This window comes from Piliocolobus tephrosceles, chromosome 5 (assembly GCF_002776525.5).
Source record: "Piliocolobus tephrosceles isolate RC106 chromosome 5, ASM277652v3, whole genome shotgun sequence".
NCBI lineage: Eukaryota > Metazoa > Chordata > Mammalia > Primates > Cercopithecidae > Piliocolobus > Piliocolobus tephrosceles.
The window spans coordinates 28,291,026-28,297,098 of record NC_045438.1 but is presented as its reverse complement, the minus strand read 5'-3'; positions in this window follow the sequence as shown (position 1 = coordinate 28,297,098).

Genomic DNA, 6,073 nt, shown 5'->3' with positions numbered 1-6,073 from the left:
TGATGCCGAACACCTTGATTGTTTTGACTGTTATGAAGTAATTTCTGCACATCTGCCTCACCAGATCCATAATTTATATTCATCTGCCTCACCAGATCCATAATTTATATTCATCTGCCTCACCAGATCCATAATTTACATTTATCTCATTATATGAGGCAGCATGATTACCACTAATACATTAAAAACCAATTTATAAAAGAAAATGAAATGTTAAATTATATTCAATTTACATTTTATTTACTGGGAATAAACTATTCATAGCAACAATGTGTTATTTTGGAGAATCGTCTACACATAGTAGTGTAAACTTTTTAGTTATCATTAGGAATTAGAAAAATGAAGAGTATCTAAATAATCCAATTGATATTTTAAGGTATAAAAATGTAAGAATTACAAACATCAGATCATAAAGTTAGTTTTGGTCCATTTTTGATTCCACAGCACATTGTTAAAATGTCAATGAAAATATTAATATGCATTCGGTATAAGACCAAACAAAATAAATTTATAAATACATTTTCTTTTATTTACATATTTAAATGAAAGGGACTATCACCTTTAAATGGGAAAAGCCTCAATCTCTCTTTCTTTCTGCCTCTCCCTCCCATCCTTCTACCCTTCTGTACTCCATCTCCATCTGTTTATGTACAAAGAAGTTAACTGGCCTATTCTATACCTCTTGAAAGATGAATGAACCATCATTTATTTATTTAAATAAGTCCTTGGTGGTTCTAACCCTGGAACATACTCTGTAGAGTTGCCTATGCGAAATATAGCACAATGACTCATCAGCACCTAAAATTTGTAGCATCTGCTTGGTGAATTTTGATTTGGAACTCGTACTTGATATTGTGTTTCTTTTCTGTTCACCATGTGTTAATATGTATGGTGTATTTTCCTCCATAAGCAGTTAACAGTTTCTAATGTGGATACTTCAGTTTCAGGGATGATTGCCCATCTCCCTGAGGTGCCCATCAGGGTGCTCCAGTGAATTCTGTAATGTTGCGTAGTTTGCATTTTAATTAAGTCAATCCAAAACATGTTCTCCAAATTTGGTGAAAGTCTGTTCAGATATTTCTTTTGTGATGTTAAAGTCAATAATTTTATTTAAGTTACATGTAAGATAATAGACTTTAAATATTATACAAATTAATTACGTAAAGTGATCTTAAATAATATGCTGACATAATTTTTTTGCTTAAAACTATTGTTTTGTCCTATGTAATTCAAAAGTAACAAAATGATTTAAAAATTCTATGTTTTTTCCGGCTGGGCGCGGTGGCTCAGGCCTGTAATCCCAGCACTTTGGGAGGCCGAGACGGGCGGATCACGAGGTCAGGAGATCGAAACCATCCTGGCTAACACGGTGAAACCCCGTCTCTACTAAAAATACAAAAAAATTAGCCGGGCAAGGTGGCGGGCGCCTGTAGTCCCAGCTACTCGGGAGGCTGAGGCAGGAGAATGGCGTGAACCTGGGAGGTGGAGCTTGCAGTGAGCTGAGATTCGGCCACTGCACTCCAGCCTGGGGGCAGAGCGAGACTCTGTCTCAAAAAAAAAAAAAAATAAAATTCTATGTTTTTTCAATCCTTTATTATTATTCAAGAGTTTGACTTCTGTAAAGAAATATAAAAATCAGTGGTGTATTTGGCTTCAGATAATCTGTTCTTGGCTCCAACATTATTAAACAGGTAAGACTGGATGTGTGTGTGTGTGTGTGTGTGTGTGTGTTTGTGTCTAGAAGCTGAGGCTGACTAACAGGAGAATATAATTGCCCATAAAAGTGAAATAAAAAGCCAAAATTCTTCTCTTAAGCCTTTTTTCCCTCCTTAGTGTTAAAATAACTTTTAAACATACTATTTACTTCATAAGAAATGTAGCAGTGGAAACATAAGGTCAGGGTGTTGAGAAAATTCAATCATAAATAAACACATTGTGTGAACTGGCTTTTAGTTTTCAATTAACCTGGGCAAATTCAGCTGGTTACTCCTTTTCCCTTTTTCCCAGTTTTCAAGGTTAAAAAATTTATGACTCTCAGGCAAAGATAGTGTGAACTCATGTCAAAGATTTTATTTAACTTAATCCATGAGGGAACCAATAAAATGTTAAAACTGGTATAAGAATTTGAGAAGCTACACACACATATGCGCACACACACACACACACTCTTTCTCACACACACACACATTTCATAAAAGAATATTAGGATAAGATTTCTCAGATACAAAACTGTTACCTTTAGGGTTATCTCTCCACCAGACAGAACTTATTTGCATCCCTACTAGACAAAAACCTACAAGTTAACCTTTGCCTATGTGGAGTTGTAAAACAGACCAGTTGATAGAAAGACAAGCCCAGTAAGTACCGCACTGAAAGAATATCCAGAAATTTATTTTGCCTATTTCTAAGTTCTGAATAATGTTTCTGATGCCCATACTCTTAATACTCTTAATGTGGGAGTGTGTCCATAGTCCTTCCTCTATACTCGCTCCCTTAGTGATCTCGCTCAGTCTTGTGGTTATAAATTACATCAATATTCTCATGATTCTCATATTTATATCTGTAGTTCAGATCTTTTCCTTGAACTGCAGACCCTTATGTTCAACTGCCTGTGGCATGATGCACTTAGATAACTACTGGGTAGTTTAAATTAAACATGTCTAAAACTAAATTCTGTGTTATGTTTTCCACAAAAAGCCTACTCCACTCACATCCCCCAGTAATACCTATTCTATCCTTCCAGACGACCACAAGTTATCAGTACCTTATTTTGTCACACTCCATAGGCGATCCTTCAGGAAGCACTAGTCCACCTTTGATATGGTTTGGACGTTTGTCCCCTTTAAATCTCATGTTGAAATGTGATTTGCAGTGTTGAAGGTGGGGACTCATGGTAGGTGATTGGATCATGGGGGCAGATACATCATGCATGGTTTAGCACTACCCCCTTGGTGATAAGTGAGCTCTTGCTCAGTTAGTTCATGGAGATCTGGTTGTTTAATAAGAGTCTGAGACCTCCCCTTTCTCTCTCTGTTGCTCCCCATTCTCGCCATGTGATGGGCTGACTTCCTGTTGCCTTACATCGTGATCGTAAGCTTCCCGAAGCCCTCAGCAGAAGCCAAGCGGATATTGGCACCAGGCTTCTTGTGAGTCAGTTAAACCTCTTTCCTTTATAAATTACCCAGCTTCATATATTTCTTTATAGTGATGCAAAAATAGCCTAACGCAACCTTCAAAATAAATCAGTGTCTAATTACTTCTCACTTCTACTGCTACCACCTTTTCTATCTCTAGGTGTGTTCCTGCAGACATGTAGAGCTTCAGGGAGATAACTCTTCTAAATAAAACAGGGCCTTAATTTGTCCAAGGATGAATGAGCAGTTCTTCAAACCTAAAGATACAAAACTAGCTCTCAAGAGAGCCCACCCTTCTACCAAAACGTTCAAAAAGTATTAATTCTGACTTATAACTGAATGTAGCTATTTCTAATATCCCCAAGAATATATAAAACAACTTTCTTAAGTATGTTATGAATGTGCTTTTATTTTCTTATTCTCAAACTTTTTCTAATCATTACATAAGTGATAATGGTCACTGTTCAAAATAATGGATTTCTATGATATATATGTCACTCTTCAGAGAACCTGAAATGTGCTGATACTTTAATTTTTTTTTTCTTTTTTTTGAGACGGAAAAAAAAGATTGTCACTACAGTCCCCCAGGCTGGAGTGCAGTGGCCGGATCTCAGCTCACTGCAAGCTCCGCCTCCCAGATTCACGCCATTCTCCTGCCTCAGCCTCCCGAGTAGCTGGGACTAGAGGCGCCCGCCACCTCGCCCGGCTAGTTTTTCATGTTTTTTAGTAGAGACGGGGTTTCACCGTGTTAGCCAGGATGGTCTCTATCTCCTGACCTCGTGATCCACCCGTCTCGGCCTCCCAAAGTGCTGGGATTACAGGCTTGAGCCACCGCGCCTGGCACTAAATTTTTTAAATATTATTTTTAGTGAAGAAACATTCCATATTAGTTTTCTAGAGCCACCATTACTAAGTAACACAGACTGGGTGGCATAAACAATGGAAATTTATTTTTTCACAATTCTGGAGGATAGAAGTTTGAGATCAAGGTGTTGGAAAGGTCAGTTTCTTCTGGAGGCTTCTCTCTTTGGCTTGTGGGTGGCCGTCTTTTCATCTTCACGTGGTTTTCTCTCTATGCCTATCTGTGTCCTAATCTCTTCTCAAATTCTTACATCAGTCATATTGAATCGGGGCCCATCCAAGTGAACTCGTTTCACCTTAATTATTCCTTTAAAGGTTCTGTCTCCAAATAGAGTCACTTTTTGAAGTACTGGGGTTTAGAACATTGACACATGAATTTTGTGGGGACACAGTTCAGCCAGTGACACCCTCATATCAATAATGGGCACAAACATCATGTTCACTTAGGTAACTGGCATGAAGGCCGAAGAATGAGTCTGAGCTGCCACCCTGCATGCCAAGATTCCGAAATCAAGTTGGAACTTAGGGTCCAGCCTGGGGCATTGCTTCCCTCCAGGTACACTTCGGTGTGAGGTATGTATTCATCTCAGTTGAGCAAAGGAATACAGTGCATATGTTTTTATATCTCTCTTAATTTAACTGAGATTAAAAGACATTGACATGAGATTAAAAAGTGGCATTAGCAGTTGAGTCATATCCTTTGCAAGTGGTAGTAAAAAAGAGTATACTCAGGGCTTGCAAAAATGGATTATGGTATTGTGTTTTGTTTTCATGTTAATCACAGATTATATTATACACCAAATAATTCAGCAAATAATTCATATAACATCAAGAGAATTTCAATTTGTCAAAGTCCTCTTTTCCTCGGTCAGTAAGTAGGAAATCTGGAAGAGTTCTATAGTTGGGGACAATAGGTTAAATCAAAGCAGGAGAAAATAGTGATGATTTTTTTAAAGCGCTAATTGAAGCCTTAAGTGTCTGTCAGTGTTCTGGTGCTTTGGGGCTGAAATCTGCTCTGTTCTTTAGTCAGTGGTGTTCACCATGGTAACTTCAATAAAAGTCCCCTCACAAATGTTTTTCTCCTAAAGTGCAAAGCACCTTTTTAAAGAAGAAGGCTGACAACCTAGTAGGAGTGGGTGTTTAGAAAATCAATGAAAAGTCTTCTGCTTTCTTCATAATTGCTGTGGGTGGCAGGAGGAGAGGAAATCATTGAGGGGACAAGGTTGAGTGGAGAAAATATTTTATCTTGTTTTGGGATAAGAATTAATTTGATTTTTGAGGTCAGAAATTAATTAAAAATTCTAGAGAAGAAACTTTTTCATAAATTGTCCTTATTTATTATTTATTTATTTTTGAGACAGAGTCTCACTCTGATACCCAGGCTGGAGGGCAGTGGCATGATCTTGGCTCACTGCAACCTCTCTCTGCCTCTTGGGTTCAAGCAATTCTTCTGCCTCAGCCTCCCGAGTAGCTGGGATTACAGATGCCCCACCATGCCTGGCTAATTTTTGTATTGTTAGTAGAGATGGGGTTTCACCATGTTGACCAGGCTGGTCTCGAACTCCTGACTCAGGTGATCCACCTGTTTCAGCATCCCAAAGTGCTGTGATTACAGGCATGAGCCACTGTGCCCAACCAAAATGTCCTTATTTCTGATCTTAAAATTTGGACAATTTTTGGTTATCCAAATTCACGGGTCACTCTGGAGTGTGAACGTTGTGTGGGACAAGTTTTGCCCAAACCTAATTCAGTAAATTCTGCTTGGATCCAGATGCAACTGTCTGGACTACACTGGGAAACTTTACTACGGCTGGACTTTGAGCACAGCTATCAAAATATCCTTGGGTTCCTTCTAATTCCTCCCCATAAAATGTGGAGGTGACAGGAGCCCAGGGGTTTTCAGTCTTGGTTTCACATTTGAATCAAGTGGGGATTTTTAGAAAATGCCAATGCCTGGGCCCTACCCAGAGATTATAGTTTAATTGGGCTGGGGTGACACCCAGATGTCAATTTTGTTTTTCTTTTTCGAGACAGGATATTGCTTTGTTGCCCAGGCTGCAGCATACTGTCACAATCAC